Here is a 26,921-nt window from a genome sequence, read left to right as displayed (position 1 = left end):
TGAGTTATGTCAAAGAAGAAAATAGGAAATGTCGAATTATAATGACATTGAAATAATTGATAGAATCATTATGCACAAGTACTTTCATAGCTTTGTAACATGCTATAACGGGATGACTATTTATTATATCATGGCATTATTTCGCAAATAAGGTCATCAAATAGAATCCATTTTGCCGTGATAACCATGACAGCTAATATAATATATGAATAATGAATATTCAAATTTCGATAATTCCCATAATACGTCGAGATAACGTTGTCTGCTATACAATATTCGCAATCTACAAATAGTGGCTCTATAATTCTTTATATCCATAACTTTAACTTTTAATAAGAAAATATACAATATTTTGCTTGTATATATATAAAGCTATTTTTTAAAAATTACATTTCAGAACGTATCTTTTTTCGGCGTTATGCAATCGATAGACAATTATTGATGTTATCTAACTTTGAAAATCAAAAAATTTTGCCGCGAGCAGAGTTTTAACATGAACGATCCAATTTCACAAAATCTCTCCTGCATAAGTTAAGACCAATATTTCCCGCGCGCACTATGCAAAATTCAACATTTGCGGGGAATTTTTTGAAAAATCTAATTTGGCAACAGTCCAAACAAGCTATCGTCGTGATGGTATTTCGCGTTGGATTTGATGTGTGTGTGTATATATATATATATATATATATATATATATATATATATATATATATATTCGTAAATGCGTAAACGCAATGTTTGCAGACTACGAAAAAAACGCGACGTTTCGCAGCGCACAGCAGCTAATTGCGAAAAACGCGCGGGGATCGAAAGTCGGACGGGCTGCGTTCTCGTATTTTCCGCGTTATCCGGTTTTCGCGTATTTTCTGCTGTCGCGTGACGCACACATGGAAATTCGAATGCACGCTTTGTGGATGAGAATCGTTGGAAAAGCCATTTACATGTGCGAATTTTATCGCATCTCGTAACCCTTCCCTCCACTTGGCTTTGACGTCGCGTTTTTTTTCTTTTTTCTTTTTTTATTCGTCATCGCAATTTCACCCTGGGAAAAAAAACGTTTGGCGACAAATGTAGTCGACGGATTATCAGTGAAAATATTTTACTCCGTTGTAAACCATTGTATCGTTTTTTTGGTGTAAATATTAATTGCAAGTAACAAATAATATTAATCTTTGCGTTTTTTATATTATCATATTGTTTTATATTATTATATTATATTATTCGCTAGCCTTAAATTTTGTAAATTGTCTTATTTCAAAATGCGATTATTTGCAGATTAATCGAGTTAATGTCAATAGGGCAAATGCAGAAGTGCAATATTTTCCAGCGATAAGAGATAATATTAATTATTAATTATCATAAACAATGGTTATATAATAATGTATGCAATTAATAAATAGAAATAATTATTATATTGATTATTCGAAAATATTGCGCAATCACATTTAATTATTTCGCGATTGAGAGATACTGTATTTTGTATATTTCCTTTATAAAATATGTAAAAATTGATGATTAATGCAAAATATTTTTATTAATGGCAGTCAATTAAACCTATTGAATGATTTAATTTCTTGCATGCATATTTATAATAAAAGAGCAATAAGCGTTCAGTTATAATTTTTTTTTTTTTTTATTACCTGAGAATAATAAATTTAATCATTTTTTATTTAATTACGCAAGAAGCGAAATTATAGATTTTTTTCGCTTTGATAAAATTTTATATTGGACATCATCTTTATTTATAATTTTTATATTTGCAAGCTTATAAGATCATTTTTTCATATATAAATATATATCTATTTACAATTTATTTAGATTTAAGTTTGTTGAAAAAATTATATATAAGAATAGATCTGTAGAATAAATTTTTTAACTTGTTGATTGTGTGCATTTTTAAAAGTCAACTTGTTACAATTTTTTAACTTGTCAAACAACTACGTAATCGCAATCGATGAATTTCCGGTTGTTATGTTTAATCAGTACTTTATTAAATTAGAATTAATTAGAAATTTCTCCTTCAAATTCAACTTTCAATTAACTTATTATTATGGACGCTCTCAGGCGCATGATTAAAACGAGCATAAATCTACAAAAGCCGAAAGGTGCTTTTATTAAAAGCCTCGTATCCGTTGAAATTGCGTTAAGTGTGCAGAAAGAAGTTCACCGGGGATTGACGAGTTAAACGAATGGAAATTAGCTCTTTAGGCAAACTAATTAATTAAGCTTTGTATATATCGGCCATAGAAGCCGCTTAATGACGCCTTTCAATCGGAAGAGCCGATTAAATAAAATGCCACTTTAGGAACGTCAAAGACCGTGCTTGTTAAACTCGTATCGAGTCAGCAATCACGTTAAATATTAGATGCAAAGCGCCTGTAGATCATTTAAAAGTATTTAGAGTAGATTTATCGCATATTAAATAAATCTTGGAAACATTTCTAATCGCTCAGAAATAATACTCATTGTATTATAAATTTACACAATAAAAAGTACAGATATAAGAGAGAGACAGTATTAAAATTAATCAATTGTTCAATTTTTTTCACACTTTTTTTATTTATCAACGCAATCACGATGATTGTAAGTTTGTCTCCTAGATCATTATTTAAGGCAGTTTTATTTTATTCGTCGATGCGTGCACAATTCTGTGTGATGTTATCGTATCGACATAAGATCTTTAACCGGGGGCGGTTATTAGTTGCACGTATCTTCGACGGAGCAACAAACATACGTGTGCGCGAATAATCGAGCCGGGATAATGCAATTATATCACGATGCTGCGCGAGAATATACATTCTAGTGGCATTGTGCTATTAATGATGGCTCATCGTTTCGCAAATGTGCAATATTTTTCCTGAATGCATATTACATTATGTCATGTATAAACAGATCGATGTCGACGACTAGATCTCTCCAGTGCTTTGTAGGGTGCTACATTTATGTATATACGTTGGGATAATTCCCTCCAATTTTTCCTCCAAAAATTTAAGAAATTCTTTCGGGATACCATGATTTCCGTGGATTCTTTCGATTATATCGTAACTGCGTAGAGATTTTGCGAAAAGATTTCGTGCAATTAATGATCAAAGAACACGTTTCGAGAATCGATTGGCGAGGTCCTGAAAACTTGGAAAGTTCTTACGGACAAAAGAAATATCTGTCTCTTGCTAATCATTATTTTAAAAATCTATAAATTGAAAAAAATTCACATAGTTATGCATCAAAATTGTTCGAGGATTAAGGATCATCGTGGATGTTACGCGAGGGATATAAATGGAAATTGTACTTGGCGATATTATATCCTTACGATAAACAATTTATCTTTCGTTGCTTGGTTCAAGGATTATCATCGTGTATTATCGTTGAGCCGGGATTTGTCGCGTGTTGACTACCTCAATTTTCGACGCTTCTTTCAAACATAATCCCTCCCTCCCTCCCTGTAACATAAATCAATATAGCATAATGAATATTTCGCGTCGGATGCGTGTCCACGATATTATAAATTTCAATTGACGTCAGGCCGCGTTACCGTAAACGTGCGGGTCGTCATTTCAGCAGTAAATTCTACGTCGTGTGTCCTAAAAGCCAAATCACATTACGGCAACGGATCGTGACGACATCGACCCAGGCTCTGACTACTCGGCAAATATTTTCGCATTCCAGAGCAAATATAAATATAAGTTATAGTTAGCTGTATTAAAAAATAAATTCATTATCACAATTTGACAATTTCAGGGCCATTTGGTTCGCGTCATATTAAATAACCGAATTATTATCATTTACATTTTTACATTTAATTCATTTGATTCATACGCGTATGGTATTCTTTTAATTATCGATATTGATATTACGATATTACGTTATATAATAATTCTTTATTTTTTAAAAGAAAAATATCGATTTATATCACAATATCGTTTATTAAAAATAACACAATCCTGTCCTTTTTAACGTATTTTTAGTAGTGATACTTTCTTAAATATTTACGTCAAGATGTTGCATAAGATTTCTAAATTCTGCTCTTAAAAAAAAAAAAAAAAAAAAAAAACTGAGGTCTTTATTAGCTTACAAGGATTCAGCGTTTTATAAAAAGACCACAATATTGATACAATTTATAGCACATCTCAATGTAACAGTGATACCTAGAACAGTTTGTTATGCTGTATGTGTACATTCTAAAATACAACTTCATTCTCATCACGAATATATATATATATATATATGTACAGGATATAGGTTCGAATGTACATACATCTACGGAAAGGCCATCTACGTAGCGACGCGAATTCCTGTCGTAAAGCCTGGCTAAATTACGCGGCCTTGCGATTAATGCCCGATAACGATATCCAAATTCCACGGCAGCTCCGACAACTCGACGCATACGTATCATCGTTATATAACTCGCGTGACCGCTCTCCGTCATGCTCGGCACGAGCACGCAACATGGGGGATGGGAGGGGAGGGGGGGGGGAGAGGGACTGATGTCTCTTTAAAGACCGAGGATGCCGTAATTACGACGTGCCTATGTCTATAGTTCGTCGTCACAATAGAATGTACACGTTTGCCGTATTTGTTTGCTTGATAATCATAGATGTGAAAGTTTCGGATGAATGAAGGTTCATTTAAACGTGTCATTAAAGATAAATATAATTGGTAATTTAATATTTTATAAGTAATTAAGCAAATTGACATGATAATCATTTTGTATAGAATTTTTCAAATTTTTGCCGTTTACCTTTCACTTATATATTTTAATGACTAATTCGTATTTTCCTTCAACTTATAATCAATAATTTTTAACATAAACGATAGAAAATTATGAATCTTTCGAAGGAAAGTAAGTTTATCTGTGAAGAGAGACAGTGACATATCATTCTACGTTTAATTACAATTTTTACAGATTCAAGGATTGCAATGAATAATGGCTTTTTATATTTTTGTTAAAAAAAGATTGACTTTAAATTACTTAAAGAATTTATAGATAAAAAGGTGACGTTAGTTTTGGATTATGTTATATGCTTATTGACAATTTTATGATGATATAAAATTTAAAAAAAAAATTATTGTGCCATCATCTATTGCAAATGAAGATTATGTATTGCACTGCATTTATAATGTGCAGTCCGGATTGCAGGGATAAAGACTTGTATTATATGTATCGGCGTATATCCAATGTCATTATGGATCTATCACGGTTTACCTGATACGCGTTGGCCCGTATATTGCACCATTACAAAATTGGCCGTGCAATCGGAGATAAATCCGAGATAATGGCGTAACGTGCACAGTGGCGAATATTCGTGCTGTATCAGCAGTTGCCAAGTTCTCCATACTCTCTTGATATCCGTCCGGTTAGCGAAACTTCAATATCTGATACGTGTATTGTAAACACGAGTTTACGATATGTATTTTTTTTTTTACCAATTATGACGCCACACTAGTATTACAATTTAATATTATGATAATATATTTTTAATTTTTTATAACAGATTTAATTTAATAATTAATAATTTTTGTAATAATACGTGAAAACGTATAAGAAAATTATAATCGCGATGAACATTAAAATATTTTTATTAATTAAGATTTTCGTGTATGTATTGTAGTTAAACAATTATAAGATAATTCTCATTACATTTTCATTAATGATGATATTGATTTTAAAGATAAATATTAAAAAAAAAAAATTATTCTTTGTTAATAAAATTTAACCATAATTTAGATTTACAATACAACCAGATATACTACTTAATCTCATTTTGAGTAAAAAGGAATACAGTTGTCGAAGATCAAGGTAATAGTTACATTAGAGAATAATATAATTGAATTATATATACATAATGGTTATCTATTATATAATGTATAGATATTCATATTCACTACCGGCTTTACATGTATTAATCAATCTTATCTTATCGATTAATATTGTTCGACGATGTAATTTAATGTCATTATGAAGTTATCGCTCGATGAAAATTTAATCAAAGACCAAGAGACACACATGCTACATTGTACGGGCACCCCTTTGTTAGTAATATGATTATGTTATGTGCTTAATAGTAACTTGCAGGTTGAGTACGTGAGTAATTCTAACCCGATTTTACAATAAACATATTTTCTCTAATAATAAAACTGCACACATGTAGGGTATTGTAAATGCGTGCTATAGAAATAAATTAATCTTTATTTTAGATATATGTTGTAACGAGTGCAGTTGATGCTTATGTACGACATTAATTCAAGCTGTTACTTTAAATATATTATACGGTTGCAACTTGATTTTCAGATATAATAGTAAAAAATTTAAAATGATCACGCATTTAAGAAGTGATTAAGAGTTAAGAGAAAGGATAGTTTTATAAAAATATAAAAAAATATTAGTTCTTGGAAAGAATAGGAGGTGAGAATAATCTTCAGGGAAAATTTTTTATTAAATAATTATTCTATTTTTTGACGTTGTGAATATTAGCTTTTTGATCGTTACACGATTAACACATCGGCGTTAATCGACTTCATCAAGCGCGCAACAAGGTTAAATTTAATGCTACTTTAACAGCTATTGTTACGTTTTGGCCGCTAATGGAATATTTTACTGGAAACAAGGAATATTACAGATTATCGCATATTAATCTCGTTAAATCACATTTGTTACACAAGGTAAATAATCTCGCCGCAGAATTTTGATTACGGTTAATTCAAACTAAATATTAATTTGAATTAGTCGGTAAATTGTGGCGTAAATTGTTTTTGCACTTCGAGAAATTGAACAAAAATATCTTCCGATATTTTCTTTTCTGTAATGTATATTTTTAGCGTTTTATTAGTATAATTTTGCATAATTAGTTGTTTTTTTCTTTGCATCTTAATTCGAGTTTTATGTGTATAATAGTCACGTCATGTGCAGCATCTTACCATATAGTGTTTATTGTACTTTATATAAATTTTTTATATATCGGATGATATTTATATATCGAATGATATTGGTCAGCCTATCAATTCGCGGAATAACGAGGTCATCGACAAGAGATTGTAGTGTCATCATGTTTAAAAAGAGGAAGAGAGAAAGAGGATGAGAGAAAGACAGCAAAATAAAAAAAGAGAGAGCACGATTTACTTTTCTTATTAATGTGTTTATTAAAGAATGGATATTTCGAGAAAAAAAAAGGCACGACAGAAGTTTTTTCTTTTTTAAATTATCAAAAATAAAAAAAAAGTATTTGCAGAAATTGAGCGTTCTATTGAAAATTCTGTATAGTCTTTCAATGCTGAAACATATGACTTATGTTTAAAAAATGTTAAAATGTTTAAATTTTTATGCAAAAATCTACCATATGATCTACTGAATTCTGAAAATATTTGCGCATATTGAAAGTTTTGAAGTCGAGCAACCATTTATCTATCAATAAGCTCAATTAATTGATCAATCCAGGTATAATTGCGAAAATGGAGAAAATCTTCTATCATCGTTATGTTCATTGTTATATTCTGGAAGCCGAGGTTTCGACGGCTTTTCGATGAGATTCGATTATTCACGAAGAATCGATCGTAATTAGCATAAATAGAGTTGCGTGATCTATGAATGATTAGAGAGTGGGAATATCTTGGATGGGTATGTTTTCTCCATATCTTACTAAACGAACATTTAAGCGTTGCGGAATAACACTTTGACAAGAGCGGAGTGCATGAAAGTACCGGAAACAAGTTTATTTATCATTTGCGTAAACTGGTTTGCCCCTATCACCCGCCCTTCCCCAAAAAATCCATCAGAAACTCGCCGGTGCGATGTAATCGTGCCAATTAGCATCTCGTTATCCTCGCGTCCGCCGGCTTCATTTCATCAAGTCAAAAAATAGCCGGCCTATAGGGAAAAAGGCGGCCGTGTTTTTGCTTATCCGACGCTTTCCGATGCTCTCGCGTGATTAAAAGTTTCGAAAAAGCTGCCTATAATACAATACAATAGTTCAATAGTACATTGCGTGCTCAAGTACAATGCTATTTTTTTTCTCTTCATCGAGCTTTATGATCGCGATGCTGGTTCTAAACAGAATTTTGCAATAATTATCGCATTACCAAAATATATAGTACACATAATAATTAGTTGTATTATATTATTATAAGAATGAAGAGAGAGTAAACCGCGAACGGGATCATACAATATTTGATTAAATGAATTATTACTACAAATTTAACTAAATATTTTAATTAACTGGATGTTATTTAAATATACTTGTTTAACAATGAGTATATTCATTTAAATAAAATGTATCAATCTCTCTTTGCCAATTTAATTTTGTTTTCTTAATTTATTATGCGGATTAATAGCATTAAATTATAATTAATAATAACTTCTTGCTTTTTAGTTTACTTTTACTGGCAATTTATATCATATAAACTAAAGAAACTCGTGAAAGAGGTGAATTATGTGTGGATGCCGTCGCTGCTTCTTGATTAACACGCCAAGCAATTACGCACTTTTAGAACGGCTCGTTAATTAAAAGTCTCGCTAAGACAAACTTATATTAATTAAATAGTGCAATATGGAAAGATCCGTAAATATATGTATAGAGCTGTTCTTCTGTCAAATATATTTTTAAAATTTTTTTGATATATTTAATAAATGGAAAACAATATTACATTATGTGATTGTACCTTCTGAGAAATAAAAAATTGCTGTAGGTCACATAGTTGGTCACATTCAATCAAATTAATTTAAATAATGTCGAGTTGGCAATAATTTATCATTTTCTTAATTAATTAATGGACTTGTTCGATTTTGTTTATGTCGTAGTAACTTTATTATTAATTTATTTCGTGCCTCTAAAAATTAATCTTTTAAAAAGCTGACAGTTTTTTTTTTTTTTTTTGGTAGAATGAATTTTAAAGACTGAGGAATAACAAACAGAAAGAGAAAATGAATTAAGAGAATACAGAAATAAATGAGCTTTTGAGAATATTATTAAAAAATTATAACAAAAACTTTTATTATGAATTAAAGCAGTATTTTAGTCTTATGAATTTAATGAGAAAATATCAAACAGCCTCTGATTTTTAAAGATATATGTTTAGCACTAAATAATTTCGAGATTATTATAATATTTCAATTTATTGTTTGAGATTCGATTTTTTATAAAAATTTGCGGATGTTTATATATGCAGTGTTTATATATATGTGTGTCTATATATGCATGTAAATATCTATTAATTAATTTATAAAAATTTTTGTTTCTACCTTTCCTCGAAAAAAGTTTAAGTGAAAGAATTAATTCCGATTAATTTTGTTTATATAATTGCTGATTGTGAACCATATATTTGGCGAACTTGATTCGATGCGCGACGTTTTAATGAATGTCATACCGCTGGAAATTCACGAGATTGAATTTTCGAAGAGAGTAGATTCGCGTAAAATGTAGGCGGAATATCATCGCATTAATATATACAGAGTGCTCCACTTACACATATAACAACACAGACACATCTAAATATGTCGGTCGGTTGCGAAGAAATTCTTTAATTAAAATTTGTTTGCAGACAAAAAACGCGTAATATAAGAACATGTAAACGTAAATGAAACAGTGATTTGGAGAATGTGCATGTCAGCAATTTCATTATTGTTATTTTAAATGAATCCGTTATTATTAATTTTTTTTTAACATAAAAATTTTATATATATATTCAAGACACGCTCACGCAATTATCATTCGATACACGTACACACTTGCAATACATTACATGTACAGGCTGCTTGAATTGAATCGATTGCCGATATCTTTCAGTAATTGAATTATGCAGCCGAGATCTCTTTCTTTGATAGTCAAATGAGACGTATCGATAAGAAAAAAATGTGCAAAACTAATTATAAAACTGTCTGATCGTTTATTAACGTAATTACCGTCTCATCGTTAACTTCTTGTGTAAAATACGATGGGTCGACACATAAGAAAGTACAGCAACCGTCGTTAATCACACCTTATCTTGCTGTTCCTGATGCAGAGGGTTTCATCAGGGTTAATGCATTCGTACTGATAAACTACCAAGGCACGCCCTACCGTACGTTATCGACTGCGGTGCAAATATGGGAGTGCAATGCGAAGGTGCATACCGCGGACGCAGTTACTTGCTCGACGGTATTCGGTCGCTTTTATATTCTATTCTAACGCATGTTAAAGTGACAATTTTAATTTTATTAAATTTAATCGAAAAAAAAAATTATGAAATTCAAAAAACAGAGTTAAACATGGCGATCAGTTTCGAAAGAAACTATAAATAGACTTTTCTATCGCTCTAGCGTGTCTCAGCGAATTAAAGTTTTTATTATATATAAGCTTTTGATATAAAATATTGATCGCAAATATATTTCATGCATACAAAAACTTTGTTCGGTGATAAAACTAATTTATTAAAAAATAATATTTGTAAAAAAAACATGCGTATGATAAATATTTAATATACATACATATACAATATATATATATATATATTAAAGGCTTATATTAAAAACTTTGAACGCTATGAACTGGACGCCGAATCAGATTTAATTTTTGATTCCAAATATTGTCCCTAACATTTCTGTTCATAGATTCTACATTTCGTCTCGCTACATGTATGTTTTAAACGTGAAAAATAAATTACGATATTAATTTCTCTTAAAATGTTTTATATTATGAAAATATTGCTGGGATGCAATATTTATTTTCGTTATGAAACATTTGTTTCTACGAGAAGATATTCATATAAATCTTTTCCAGCTGTGAAGATGGACGCGCAAATCGTTATATATTGCATATGTAATATGCAAAGATATATTGCATATGTAATATGGGAATAAAAAAAACTTTGTATCAATATGTCCATGATAACGCTATACCTTCGCCGTTAGCACAAATATCTGCAGCTTACGAAACACTCTTAAAAGTAGTACTGGATATTTGCTTGCTCTGCCATATTGCTCTCGTTGAACGTGTTCGCCTTTAGTGCTGGATACTGCTGACGTCTTTCGTATCCTGTTGGGTAACACAAGCGCCGTTATCAGAACTATTATATTGTTGATATATTTGCATAAAAATACACAAGAATTTCTTTCTCGCGACGATTGTGCGCGCTAAAGGCAAAAGAATAAATTACAATTTCTTTTTAAATATTAGATGTTAATTTTAATAGAATTTAAATTTTATTTAAATTTTTATTTTCTTAAAACTTTTGTTGATAATAATAATATCTATCCGAGAAGGATATGTGTGTTATTTTTGTTGAGGTTGTGTATTGTATCGTGTATTATAAGATTAATCTATACAATACGAGATTATTATATGTAAATTACTGCGTAAATTCAGCACGTGTGCTTCCTGTTTAAGCAGAATTTCCAAAATTATTGTTTCCTGCTACACATGCATGGCCGACTATATTACTCGAATATCAAATGTGGCCTTTCAGTAGCGAGGATATTACGAGCGCCTTCGTCGTTACATTGGATTGCTTGGCAACGTTCTTGTCGTGTAATATAATTGCGAATATACGAGACCCGTAGATTGAAACTATCAATGCTTTCGCATGAACAATTGCTCTTAATCAGGAGTATCCGTGCAAATGATAAATACGCCGAAGAAATTTTGTAACGAGAAAGTTATGTCGATTATTAACTGAGAACAAACTATTAAATCATTATAGAGTATGAATAGAGGATATAGATTATCCTTGATAAGGGACCGCAGAGACAAGTGAATCAAGTTTATCTTTTTATCTTATAAGATCTGCGACGCGTGAAATTTCATGATTAGCAACTTGCACGAGCGAGTAATTTTTTATATGCCGATAATATTTCACACTTTTATTTTAACATGAGCTTTTAAAATAGCCGACAACATATATTGGCTTAGACTGATTTTTTTATCATATGACTATCGATTCATATTGTCCAAGTATAACTTTGATTCTCTCTTTACGCGCAACTTGAATAAGTTGGGCGGATTATCGCAAGATCACCACCGTGCAGTCGACTTAAACAAAGACAATGTACTTAGCTATCTCTGCGTCGTTTAATTCTAGTTAGGCAACAGACCTATACTCGCGTGTTCCTTCTGGATTAGGAAGGTTCTCCGTAATTGCAATACATCGTTATAGTTGTCGCACGGTATGGGCTATATCCCTGTTTCCGTAAGCCCGCCGAAGATTCGCGAAATTGAAATCCTCGCGAGCGAGCGAGAGAAGCTTCGTGTAAATTAAGAACAGCCGTTAATCTCTTCTTGAGATTATTACAGCCTTCTCGAATAGGAGAGCTTAAATCAGTGGATTCAGTCACGAAATCGAGCGTTTAAATTTCCGTCGCACGTTTTCACAGTTAGATATGATAATTATTTAATGTCCTTTTTATTCGATTCGAAACAAATCGCATATGATATAAATAAAATTCACATTAGACATTTAACTCTAAATATGATTTTTTTATAAAAGGGAATTAATAGGAGTTGCGATAGTTATGATATATTGATTATTATATGGTAACTTTAAATTTAAATAATACGATAATTAACAATAATTAATAGTAAATTAAATTATAATTATATTAATTATTACGTTGTAATATAATAGATATTGTTTTCAACGGGGTAATTTATATATATATATATATATACAAACAATAAAATTATATCTTTTTGTGATTCTATTGGATCATGTAATTGGAATCGTAATCACATAATGATTCATAATCAATTTATAATAAATTTTTTTCACAATATCGTAGTCATGCATGTATATAAAAATCGCGTTTTATTTGATAGATGGTGACGTGGCTGTCGCAGAGATGTTACAATTCGTTTGTAATATTGCGAGTGACACGGAATAGAAATGTCAAGGCGAACGAGGGGATCGTTGACAGGCCGTCGACACGTCAGGAAATTGTTCTGAAGACTTTGTAGAAGGCAAATGAGAAAAGCTAAACTCTCCTTCCAGTCAGTCATGTTGAATTTTCATTCTCCATACGTAATACGATATTTAATCGGATCGGATAACGTAAGACATAAGCAAACAGAAATGCAAGATGTGAAGTTTTCGCTATTACGTCACTTTAAATTATGCTGACGTAAAATTTAACAATGAAATCGAAACGTGATACGAGGAAGCGAATGAAAGAAGTTTCTTCTGATCTATTACTATATATACGATATACTATATATATAACTATATATATGTAATTTTATATATGCGGGTTTTATTAAATCTTTTACATTTCTCGTTAAGATCATCGCGTTTGTGATCTTTCCTTCAACAATATATTTTTTCGTATATACTTTTGAATATATTTTGCTATGGAAATTTAATTTGGTTGCGGCAAATTAAAATCGCTATTTATCATTATGAAATAAACTGCGACGAATCTGTTAAATACTATAGAGAAATGACGAGGAAGAGATACGTTCTTGTCGAAATGTGAAATATTTTACATCAGGCGTGCGTCGTTTTCGACGCGCGTAATACTCTTTTTCCGCTGCGGCAACATATTGTCAACAGTAAGTTTCAATATGCGGACGTAAAAACGCATATCTTTGATAGGACGAGTTTCAATAGTATGATAAGCCGTGGAGGAGCGAAGAAGCCTACGATCGAGCAGAAAAGCAATAATTGTTCCGAATCTCGCGTCATAAATATTTTCATCCGCTACGCGTATCCGTTGCTACACGCGCTACACGCACTACGCGCGCGTCTTGCGTACGCACAATGCGCGACTCCGCATCTGCATAATAATGCGTCTTTGCAACATGTCGGAATACGCGTTTCGCATGTACATACACGCACAATACATGTAACATAATAAAAGATGTCTCTAATTTTGATTGAAAAATATTACGTAGATTCTTCGATCAATTAATTTTTTCTTGAGAAATCTAATCTGAAATTCTATTTATTGAACGTTAGTGTACTTAATAACTGTCAAATTATTGATTTTTTTATAGGATATTAAATAAGGATTGTGCTTTTAAAAATATATTATTTTTTATGCGTTTATTTTATGAAAATTTAGTATAATTTTATTGTGGTGTGCGTGAAAAATGGTTCAATAAACACTCGACGAAATGTCATCTATGGACGTAAAATACGCGAAATCTCATCCTGGAGGACATACGTTTTTAAATGTATCTTGGATGGTCGCGAATCGTTCCCCGACTGGTGGCCGGGATGAAAAATTTACTAAATTCCGCAGTTCGCTGGACGAGAGCTTCTACAAGTAGCACTGGCAGTGTATGAGTTTCTGAAAAGAGAAGGATTCTCCGTTTTCATTAAAGTGTCGTGTACACAGTTGGTCTCTTTCGGTCGACATCCCCGTGCCATGGATAATTATTTACCAAGCGAGCAAAATATATTTAAAAATATTTATTTTCTTTATAAATGAAAACTTTGTAATAAAAACTAAATAAGAAATTTGTAGATAAAAATTTTTTACAATATTTTCTCTCTCTTGTGTCAATATAAAATATAGATTTTACATTTTGACATTCTCTGCGGGCAAAAATTAGAGAAAGGGAACGTAATAAAAATATCTTAAATATTAATAGAAAAAAATTCTATCGATATCTCTCTTTGCGTGAATGTTTTTGCGCATTAATTATTCCGATTCCAATATACGGCAATGAAGATCGGGGAAATAGCTATCCGCCGCTAATGCAACAATAGAAATTTCAATTACCCGCGTCATGCTGTTCCGCTTGTGATTAGATGAGATGTACAAGTAACTGGAACGACGGCTGGCTCGCACGTCGAGCACTGCGGAGTCTGAGCTTTGTTCCTGAATGCATAACCGAGCTCGTCCCATGAACCAATTACAGTCTCGCAACTATATCATAATAATTAAGACAGACGTCCGTGGTGAGATCGCGATCGAACACTTGTGGGTCAAGTTGAACCATGGTTTAGTTCGCGCGATACGAAAATACCTAAAGGAGATTTGTGCTTGTAATCAGCGTTATTAAAATAATTACAGAATAAAAGTAACAATACAAATTATAAGTAGAAATTTTTCGATCGCATAATAAATCATTCATATTTTGTCTTGGATATTTTTTTTTGCATTTCCGAATGGAAATACAATATAATGTAAGCACATAACAACAAGAAACGATTGCACACTCGTTGATAGTAACAACGATTGCAGGAAAGTTTCACTTTGATTTCAATTTACAAAATGCAAGTACGACGTGTCATTGCACTTTCGAAATTATCGCTATCACCATGCAACGCGTTGCAAATGTAACACAGCAAAGTCTGATATCGTCGCAGCGACGAGCGTCGCGTTCTCGAGTGCCAGGCGAAAACTGCATAGATAATATAAGTATCGCATGAATGGCGGCGGTAATATCGTTCCCTTCGTATGATACGCTGGCACGAAGAGAAAGGCAACCCGTCCATCTCCGTCTGTGAAGCGTCGTACGAAATTCTACTCTATCGCGTTGAATACGTTTGCTACGCCGACAATGAAAGTTCCTTTTATTACGAAACAATTTTACCATTTTTGAGTTATGGCCCGGGTTATGGTTTCAACAAACTGTTCCGGATTCATGCGTTATGTTAAAGGAAAAAAAAGTGATAAAGCTTAGTTTTTATAAATTAACATACATAATTGTAATTGTTTTCAAAGCGATTTTTATAAAGCGGGAAAAAATTTTTTTAAGAGTATCTTGTTTACGTGATTATTTTATTTTCTTGATTTTTAATTTTCTTTCTAATCTTTTATATGAAAATATTTGAAATAATGCATTTTGAAGATAGATAAATTATGTCAAAAATTATAAAAAGCAACAGCATAGAAAAATATTTATATTGTATGGTAGAAACTGTGATAAAATAGCAAAATGAGAAAATTCACATTTTTTACTTCTCTCTTGGATTATAGATTTAATTATCATTACTGCTATACACGCCGGTGCATGAAGCGTTTAACATAGATTCGAAAAAGCACACACCATAAAGCGAATTGTCGTGGGAAACAAGACGTGACCCAGTTTCCTGTGGAATTGTCACATGGTTACATCGCGAGTACTTGCACGTCGAACGAGACTGCAACAGCATGTGTTTTTTCATGTATAGTCATACGTTGTCGTTGCTTGCTTTCCCAAAATTTCTTTTCTCTTGGCCGGATCATTGTATGACGATGATAATCTCAAACGATTACTGTGATTCGAATAGGAAGAGTGAATCGCACCGTGAATGAGAGGAAGCTTTCGGTGATAATAATATCTAATCTTCCTTCTCTTATCCGCAGAACAGCTATTCATTGAGAGTATTTAATCTTACTTATAGGTAAATTACATACTTATCGCAACGAATTTAGTCCGACATATATAAAATGTTTTATTAATTTTTATTTCTACTGTAAATTCTAAAACTCATTTTTTTAAATCTCAAAATATATATATACTTGCCTTATTTTGGAGACATTGTGAGATAGATAAGAGAGAGAGAGAAACACGTTATGAATCGTATATAATTAATGAAAAGATATAAATATATTAGTTTTTGATCAAACTTATATTCATTTCGAAAAAAAAAACTTACTCGCCTATTATTTTATTTATGTTACAAGTAGGCAGTGAGACACAGAACGAACATAGTATACTGTTAATTCTGCGCATAATTGACTTTGCATTGCTTGACTTTTCATTACATTTATATTTTGTATAACGCGCTGCATTAGTTTTAGCGTAGCATGTATCAAAATTCGTTTATGGAATTAATATTTCCACTTTAATTGACCGTATTCTCGGCGCTTTCGTGCATGTAAATTAAACATCATCGAAAAAGGTATCCTTTTCAATTTTTAATGCTTAACACGTAAAACGTCGCGAGAAAATTTTGTTCCCAAATCGTCGGGATTACTGAATAGGAAGACTCTTTTCTCCCTTATTCATACTTTACCTCGCAACACGCTGCACCGTGTCATGCAGGTTGTGCTCGAGAAATTTGCCATTGCACCACTTTTTTTTTTTTTTTTTTTTTTTTTTTTTTTGTGTCGGGTTCATTGCGGCGGAAGTTTAAAATAAACGTTCGACTATACGGCAATTAAGAGAACGTTCTGCTGCAGGAGCGCGGAAATTACAGTAGACGTCTTTTTTTCTCTCCTTTCTTTTTATACGAGCAAGCCTGCTGGCGACCTTTATCGACGCAGTCGCAGTCGGCAAACGAATCCTTAGCGTTGTTTATGAGGTTCTTACTTTAATGGAAAATTAATGCGTGATAGAAATAATGTTGAAAAATGTGCGCCGTGCACGGGGCTCTGAGAGCAATTTCGTCGTTTAACAACAATTGACGTATCAACTACAGAACAAATTTTCTAAATTATTACAAAAGATCTTTTCTCTATTTTACTTAATAATTTTGTAATTAAATTCTCTCCTTTACTTATATAAATATTAAATAGGAAAATTGATGTTTTACTTCTCTTTCTCTCACGATCTTTTTTTTTTATGCCACATCTTCAATTACTATCTCGTTCCCGTATAATAACGGTAGGAAACGGTACGTCTCCAACAATGCGGAATTACGTGGTGGTGCATTTTTCGTTATATGGTACGCGATTACGAATATCTCGCAGACGCAATGACCTTAATGCACTTCCCATGCAAACGATCGTCGATCTTATTTTGCATTTTTAATATCGATATTCTTCGGGTTTATTATTTTACATTTTCTGGAACAGTAGTTTAAAAATTATTCTGTTCAAAACGATGAAACATGACGAGTATCTTTAAATTCTCTGTAATATGGGGAGTTTAATTATAGTTTAATTTAAATATCTCTGGAAAAAGATCATTTTTTAAAAACTGTCTGCTCAATATCATACTACACTTTTTACTAGTTGTAATAGCAGTCAGGATCTAATTAACTACTTGAATTACATTAAGATGTTAATAACGTCGTAAAATTGGCCATTTTAAAAAGATATATTAAAATAGAATGGTAATTAATAACAATGTAGTAATTTTTTTTATGAGAAATAAACATTTTATATCTTAATTTTCAATATATCAGAGAGAAGCCATAATCTTTATTTTTTTTAACTTGCGGATATTTTTCAGGATTTTTTTTATGTATGTCAGGTATTTTTTATTTTATTTTACATGCTCAATTTCTGGAGTTTTTAGTTTGTTTGAGAGACGTATTGACTATTCGTATTGATATATTCATCGGATAGAATTGTGCACAATAAAGCACATGCAACATGTGTAAACAAAATAAAAATTTGATCAGCGATACGTGCAAATGTGTTACGTAAATCGTCACGCAAATGTTATAATTGCACAAACCCGGATACAATACCGGTTGGATTCGAAGCGATTAAACATGCACTATCACGGTAATCAGGCCTCACGTAAATGCATAAATGCATTCAATCAGATTCAATGGCAGAGTTTGCATTTAAGGTCTAATGCGTCAAAGAAAATTCGACATAATTTAATATAATATAATATTTATATATTATATGTGTGTGATCGGTATATAATATTTATATATTGCGATCAACATAATAATATCAAAATAATATCTATTAAATGCAAAGAACACTTATTTTTAAAAAATTGGAAAGATCATCAATTTATTCGATACATATGAGCAATTATTCAACTAATTAAAAAAAAAATTTTATATGCGTACTATTTTTTTTCGCATATTGTCCTATTTTTATTCTTTTATTATTATATAAATGGAAGCACTTATATTTCAAGAAAGGTAAATGAATAAGTTATATTTGTCTTTTGAACTGATCGATTAAATTCAAAGATTGACGTCAATTTGCATTAAACAATTATAATATATGGATATACAGAGAATGTAAGTATGGGAAATGTATCCTGGCGCAATCGTATTCATTTAAATTATCGGGTGTCAAATTTCAAATTGATCGTTCGTTTCAGTGCTTTCTATCAACGTGGTAGCGTTCGAATGAATCGGATCATATTATAAGCGCCGAATAATGTTTGCAGTAATCATAATCCGGATAATTGTAGCACGGCAGATTTAACGATCTACGAATTCCGCATGATTCGTTCTGTACCCGCAACACAGTCGACAAGTCATATAAAATCCGTTATCTCCCTTTCTCTCTTCGGTTTCCATCTTGCCGATAATAAAATAACCTTCGCGTCTGTAATGTGCGATCAGCTGTTGCGTTTTCTTTTCATTAATCGGTTTTTCCTCGATCAAATTCAAGAATGATATCGAATTGCGTAAAAAGAAGAAGAAGAAGAAAAGAAAAAAAGAAATCGATAATCACAACTGCGAAATTGTTATATTTTCGCCGGAATATATTAAGAGGTCAGTAATTGATTTTTCAATTGAAAAGTGACCTAAATGTAATATCGTTATTTTTTTAAGAAAAGGAGTGAATTTTTTTCTATATAAATATATTATACAATAATTCCTTTTATTTCATTGCGATTTCTAGAAAATTAATTCTCTTTACATTGCTATATATTTTATGAGTTTTACGCTTGTAATATGTCTGAGAAAATTTCTTCATACAATTTAGAATGCCCATTGAATTTATGATATTAACATTCAAAGCGACGATGGAATAACCGATATTATTCTGTAATTTAAAAATATAAAACGAACAGTATTTGTCATCTAACACAATCTTTTTTTTTTATTTTGGATTACGGAAGGTGACAATTTTAATTTCGAGTTTTTCACACTGTTGTCTTTATTTTATTTGTTTTCATATATCATATTTTTTACAAACTATACAAAATGTCCTCCCTTTTCCTCTTTCCAAATAGCTTAAATAATTTGTTAAATTTCTATCATACGATATATGCCAATAGAATTATATATAATATATATATATATAATAGAACTTACTTTAAATTAAATTAAATTAAATAAATTAAATATAATTAACAAAAAAAGAAAAATTAATTTAAATTTATCAAGCAATATATATATATATATATTATATATAATCCCGACAGGAAAGGCGATGAACATAAAGTAGTCTATTTTTATTTATATATTTATGGGCTTTCTTATTCGCTGGCTCGTATAATTCGTTCCATTGACATACCTTACAAGAAATAGTCTACTTTCATCCATTAAAGAACTGAATTATATACGATAAATCAATTCGTTCGCGGAGCATAACCGTGACTTCTTTGTGTTTCAGGTAAGAGTGTGTTCGTCGAGAGGAAATATGTTCACTTATACCGTTAGATAATCGAAACGCCATCACAGAGTCGAAGACGGGTAAGTTAACTGAAATTAATGATCGAAGTTTAAGGCATTTCATATGATAGTTATATTGCTTGTGTCTCGAGGTAAGGTAACATACCAGCCTGCCAAGGCGAATGCCATTATCCTGTTGACTTTAATAATAAGTTAATCTTAAGTCGCGTACATGCACATATTATATTTTAATTTATTTTTCGACATATAATTGATCTGAATATATGCATCGTTTATTTTAATTCGTTATTTTCCGTATGTGTGTGTGTGTGTGTGTGTATGAAGCTGGCGTATCATGTCGTGGAAGTTCATAAATAATTATTATTTCTGGTTTTATTTTTACAATAGTTTTATAGTTCTTTATAGTTTAAACAAATAGTTTTAACCGTTAAATCAAAGTAAATGCTTCAAGACGAACTAAAATGATAAGTTTATGTAACATTTCATTTTGTCCTACGAGATTTCCTTTAAACGTATTTTTCGTCATATTATCAAAGAATTATGGTTTAGAAGTTTCCAGGAAATGATATCTCAGCTTCGCACACATCTATTTTTAAATCTGAACTGAAATGACGATTTACTTTTGCGAGTACCGATGCTTGTTAGCAGAAATTGGGTCTTAGAAAGCTAATAATGTAGAGCGCACTTGTTCGATTACGCTTTTTCCATTTTGAATACAGTACATTTCCGTGCGTTAGTTGGATGAAAAAACAGGTTGGTATGTCCTATGAAGTGACATGAATGTTGGAAACCACTCTAGCAAGCGACGATAAATAAACTTGTTTACTTACGTACCTCCGGGATAAGTATCGGGAAATCATAGACCTGTCGATACAATGCGGCAACACCAAATGAAATCGATAGACTAGAAATGGGGCAGATATACGCATCTGCATCCGTAAATACACCGTAGATGCAAATGTAAGAATAAAACGTGCGAAATGTGAAATTATTCTCCATTTGATCTACTGCAATTATTAGCTCGCGATATATTATTAGGGATATCAGTATCACGCTCGCAGTGCGTAGAAAATTAATTGCTAATCACATAAGTATAGTGTTAAGCGCGCTATGTGATTATACAAGGAAGAGCCATGAATGATCCTTCACGTTCTCGTACTTTCACACTTTTCATATTTTCGTCGTGATATGAAAATGGACTCTGTATTATTCCTGCCAGTTAGCAGCAAGATCGACTAATATTACACAATTCTCTCTTTTTTTTTTTTTTTTTTTTTTTTTTTTTTTTTTTTTTTTTTTTTTTTTTTTACATAGAATAACCGATAAATTTTGATAAAAATATCTTTGTACGTGTCGATATCTTAGAATAGCATTATTTTTCGTTTTTAAATTCTGAAATGTAGTGTCCATTTGAGCAATATATCCGCGTTGTATATCCACCTACGAAATACATATATTTGTTCGCCATTTTACCGGAAAACGTCATATTTCCCCAATATTTGCCCGGTGATAACTCGACCGCGTGGCTAGTCGGTCAAATATATTTCCGATTTCGAATGTTATTCGTATCACTCTGTGTCCTTTGGATTTACGAACTGTGCACGCACAATTTTATCGTGAATGCTGAATAAGTCATACATGCGCGAAAATTCTTCATAACGGACAATGTCAGGTCGTTTTCGTCGTGCTCTTTCCGAGGAATCATTTCGATGTACTTTCTATCGCGTCTCCCAAACTTTATCATCGATCGGCATAAGAAATTTTTTTTCGCGCCTCTCGCCGAAGAGAGTTCAGAGAATCACAAAAGTCTTTAACTACTTTCCGATTGCCTAATCCTGCGAAAAATTAATTTTTAACATCTTATTATTTAATTTTTTTTCTACTTTTTAATAAGAATTAAAATATAATATAATAGTATTATAAAAATATACTCTCTCGTGTATTTATTTTCTTTTTTTTTATCACGTGCTTTTTTTTACACATACTTTTTTTTTATAACATTAATAAATCTCTAGTAAAATTTACTATAAACATATCGGATATTATTCATTGTGCTAACGACAAGATTCATGAATAAAAATCACGACTACAAATTGAGACATTATTATTCAATAAACGATATGAATAAAGTCGCATATCGATCGCGTAGTAAATCTCTTAGGTGAGAACGGATTCGCATGGTTATCGGAACATTGGATAATTACCGCGGATAATCGTAATCCACGGATAAAAGCTTAAGTACGACAAACACGTAGTAGAAAATATTGAAGGCGCCGGTATACCAGGGATTTCAAGGCTAATTAACGAAAATCATTATCCCACACGGATTGCGCCAAACCCAAACATGATGGTTATTCAACCGTTTAATCACCTCCCCCAATGAGGGCAGCTTCTCACCTGTGAGATTCGCTTAACCGCTTTGTACAGATATAGACACATTTTTTTTTTTGTGTGCAAGTATTCGTATATAAAGTGATTCGAAAATATCGTTTTCCAACATTGAAAAAAATAATATTTTTTCTTAAATACAAATCATAATAAAACGTGCTTATCTAATTAATTCCGACATAAATGCAGCGCGAATAATTCTTGTTAAACTGTTTTTAATATATACAACAATTTTATCGCGATTATGAAATTAACATGAGACACAGATATTTACGTCGCATATACATTATGTAATATTTTTTCAAACAACTTAGAATGCAAATTGATGCATCTTCTTTGCTATGCGAAGATCTTAATTAATAAACACTTAATTATTAATGGATAGGCGTGGAAAAGTTATTGAAAAAAAATATTTCCTCGAAGCAATTGACGTAAGAGACTCGGGATCGATGGGGCGAAAACGTGACGGATACACCAACGCACGTCTTGTTGCACACGTGCTCGACCGCGCAGCTGGATATATCCTTGCCCGTTAACCGTGACGAGATATCCTGTCATCATTAATTCAATCAACAATTTCATCATTGAATCAATCAACAATTTCAATCTAATCTGACATTTCTGGTTTTCATGCTGATTAATAATAACAATTAATATGACTGATTAACGAAACTTGACAGTTTTTATCTGTCGAAAGGAATTCGCAAAATTCGCGCAAAATAATAATTATTATTGATAATTATCATTATGTAGGAGAAAAAGAAAATTAATATTAATACTAACGAATATTAATATTAAATATTAATTCGTCTTACTCATATCGTTATCAAGATTAAACTGATTAAACTGAAAACTTTTATTACAAGAAGTACAAGATAACAACGAAAAAAAAAGAGTCAAAGAAAATATAGTTATAGTGAAAGGAACTTTCTAAAAGATATGTAAATATAAAGAATGCGGGAACAATAATTAATCATGGTCGGTGTGATTACGTGTTGAAACAATGAAAGAACAAAACGAGAAATGCACGATCAATGATTAATATCTTGAGAAGATGTATGAAATTAATTACAATTTAATAACGTAAAAAATTTCAACGCGCGAGAGACGTTTTTATCATATTAAGAGCATATGATACACGTGACAGTGTGTATAGTGGCATATGCTATATTAAAAATAATATGTTTTACAAAATTGCGCCAGAATAACGTCACTTTTGTTTTATAATTGAAAAATGAGGTTTCTGTATACACGACATCGTGCACGCGGATACATGTGTGTGAGGCAGCGGTGAACGTTCGATTTTTCCGCGTTAATGGCTCTTTATACCTTGACAATAGTCTATATATTGTATAAGCCTATGTATTGTCCTGCCGCACGTATCGTATGATAATTTTTGAAAATTTTATTCCATACATTATTTTGCATAAAACTGTCAAAAATAAAGAATATTTTCGAGAATAGCATTATAAATGAAAATGAGAGGCATAATAAAATGTTGGCATATAAGGAGAAAAAATAGTGTTGAGGCTGATTATTCTTCATGTCTCGGAACTTAGCGAGAGTGAAAATAGATGTTATAATAAGAAAACGAATAAAGAGATAATAATATCGTTCAAAATCTAGCAAATGATTAATATTGGGTATTGAGGATACGACATGTATTGGATGTTTGTGCGAGAAAGTTCAATGCGGAAACGCAACGGATGTTATGTTTATATGGATCAAAGAGATATGGCATAAATAGATAAATAAAATTGTCGTCACTTGTAAACCCAGCGTTAAATTATCGATAACACGCCGGGAGGGAAAGGGAGACGTAGGCGAGAGATATTCGCTCTCGCAGAGACAGATTTATTTTCTCGCAAGCGGCGAGCAGGAAGTGGCATACATTTCATGAATATTAAATCTTATACCTTCGGTCTCGGCAAAGCGCCGCGGCAAATTTTGAAGCTTTCATTAAAATTTCAAATTCCTTCGCGTATATTTAAACGTAACGACAAACAGTCGCGGTTTATTACGAACTAATACGCGGTTCTTTGTGTTTCGCGAAAATTTGCAGTTGAAACTTGCGGCAATTTTATTGCACGAGTACATGTAGTCCGCGAATCTATTTTAAATTAAATAAACTAATAAAACATTAAGAATATTCATATTATAGGAAAGATCCACGATATTCCGACAAAAACATATTTAGGGACTATTAAACGAGGAATAGTTTATAGAATGTGCGTCACTTTGATTAGAGAAAGCCAACTCGATATCTGGCGCAAATTTTATCGCAAATTTATTGTCGATACCATAATTATTTATGATATTATATTAAAAATAAATTCGGGATATCAATTTATAATTATTACTTATGACATCATATCGAGTTAATTTTCTCTAATCAAAGTGATACACGTTCTATAAATCATTCCTCGTTTAATTGTCTCAAAATGTGTTTTCGAAATATCTCATGACTTTCTCCAATAACATTAATATCTTTAGTTTTTCTATTTCAATGGGAGAAGGCTTTGATACATACGAGAGAGTGTTGTGTTATCTTTAATCTGAATCTTTTTCTTAGTTTAGTACTTTAATTAAATGAAAAAGGGATTGATATACGAACGTGTAATTCATGCGGAGCTGATATAAAAACATGAAATTCTTTGCAATGAAACGATGAACAACTGGTGGTTAACTTATGTCTCGTGCTTAGGCGATACATCATTTGGACGTTCATCGAACATAGTGATGGATCACCAGTCGTTGAATTGTATAATTATACACGATAAATAATACAAATGAATTAACTGTTACTTGTACAAGAAGATTGCGACTGACCCTCACCTCATTTATTTTTTATGGACTGTGAGTCTATAAATTCTTTTATAAATTTTAATATTGCAAAAAATTGCTTTTTTTAACTAGAATTCATTACTAATCGCAATATATAATATTATTTTTAAAGAATTTTTCGGTCTTTTCTTGTTACAAAAGACAATGCAATTTTATCTGCATATCAGAGTATTGCAAAAAATGAAGTAAATTTAAAATTATAACTGCGTTTATTTTGAATACACACAAGTTTACACACAATGCATTTTATGCAAATTATACAATGTATAAATTGTATAATAATACAATAAACTTGCGTTATTTTTGTACATTGGTTCTTTCACATTGCTTTAAAATGGTTTTCTGCGACGAATATTTTCCACCGATCAAATTTTATAACGGCATTGTAAAGAAAACGCTTCGTGGAAAAATAGCTTTGAACGAGCTTTCTGGTTACGAGCTTTCTGCAAGATTTTCCTCTCGCATAAAATCGCTGAATTAGTCAAAGAATATTTGCGCGAAATAAATTTCTCTCCGGAGCTTGCCTATGCAAAATCATTGCAGCAAATAATCTCAATGATCTTCAAATTTGCTATCGACCGTATTCGCATGCGAATAGTATTTGGCGTTGTTGCATTTATTCAACCAGTTGGAACATATATGCCTCAATTACGACTCCAGCGATATCGTCGTTTTGTCCAGCACGTTTCCATAACGCATCCATCAAATAGGGTAAAGCAAATTCAACGAAATTGAGTTTCTCTCTAATTACGGCTGATTCTCCGATGCCTGATTTCGTCAAAAAGTATGCGATGAATAATTTATTTATAAAATAAACTAAAAATATACTTGTACTTTTTCTTTTTCTTTTACACAACGGAATTTACATAATAATCTCTACATAATGCGCATAAAAATCCTGCTTGCATCGTTTTTTTAAAGAAAGATGGAGAAATTCCTCGAAAACACCTTTCCCTATCTAATATCTTCTACGACCATAACTACGTCTGCGCTCAGACGTGTACAATATTTGCTTTGCATTCTGGCGCATTCGTCTATAACTGCAAATATGCTTCCTCCTGACGTCACGGTGTTTATTCGGGTCGTCAGGACGTCGCGTCCGAGAGCTAATTGCGATCGCACTGATGGATCGTGCTTGCAACTACGGATCTGTGTGAAGGAATATACGCTGATTTTAATTCCTGATAAATCCGTGTATTGACCAGGTTGACCGCGTTTACCGGGAAGAATTTTAATCTTTGCAAATTACTGCAGAATAGATGAATGCCTTGTTTAATTCACGGATGTTTTGCGATACGAAAATGTGCTTTATATTAAAAATTTATATTTTTCCCATGTAGCGATTTTTATTAATGTGTACAAATTACTACCTCTTTCCCTTAGTAGATTAGATTTTTGTATTCATATAAGAAAGAAAATCATATATATATATATATTTAATGCATTATGCATTTGTAACTATATGTATATCGTATATTTAGTAAATGCAAAAAAAAAAAAAAAAAAATAATTTTTAC

General features: G+C 31.6%; 1 protein-coding gene and 1 long non-coding RNA gene across 3 annotated transcripts in view; both read left to right on the top strand.

Annotated features, from left to right (window-relative positions):
• LOC138938911 (furin-like protease 1) overlaps positions 1-26,921 on the top strand; it is a 200,801-nt gene that overhangs the window by 52,634 nt on the left and 121,246 nt on the right. The window lies entirely within an intron of this gene.
• LOC138938912 (uncharacterized) overlaps positions 1-26,921 on the top strand; it is a 77,354-nt gene that overhangs the window by 4,615 nt on the left and 45,818 nt on the right. Inside the window, exon 2 of the long non-coding RNA XR_011447773.1 lies at positions 20,153-20,232. This is a non-coding gene — a long non-coding RNA (uncharacterized lncRNA). The remainder of the gene's footprint in view (positions 1-20,152; positions 20,233-26,921) is intronic.

The sequence above is a fragment of the Polyergus mexicanus genome, unplaced genomic scaffold (genome assembly GCF_030449975.1).
Source record: "Polyergus mexicanus isolate NDT 795.1 unplaced genomic scaffold, iyPolMexi1.0 SCAF_13, whole genome shotgun sequence".
NCBI classification, from domain to species: domain Eukaryota; kingdom Metazoa; phylum Arthropoda; class Insecta; order Hymenoptera; family Formicidae; genus Polyergus; species Polyergus mexicanus.
This window is presented reverse-complemented; position numbering and strand designations above follow the sequence as displayed.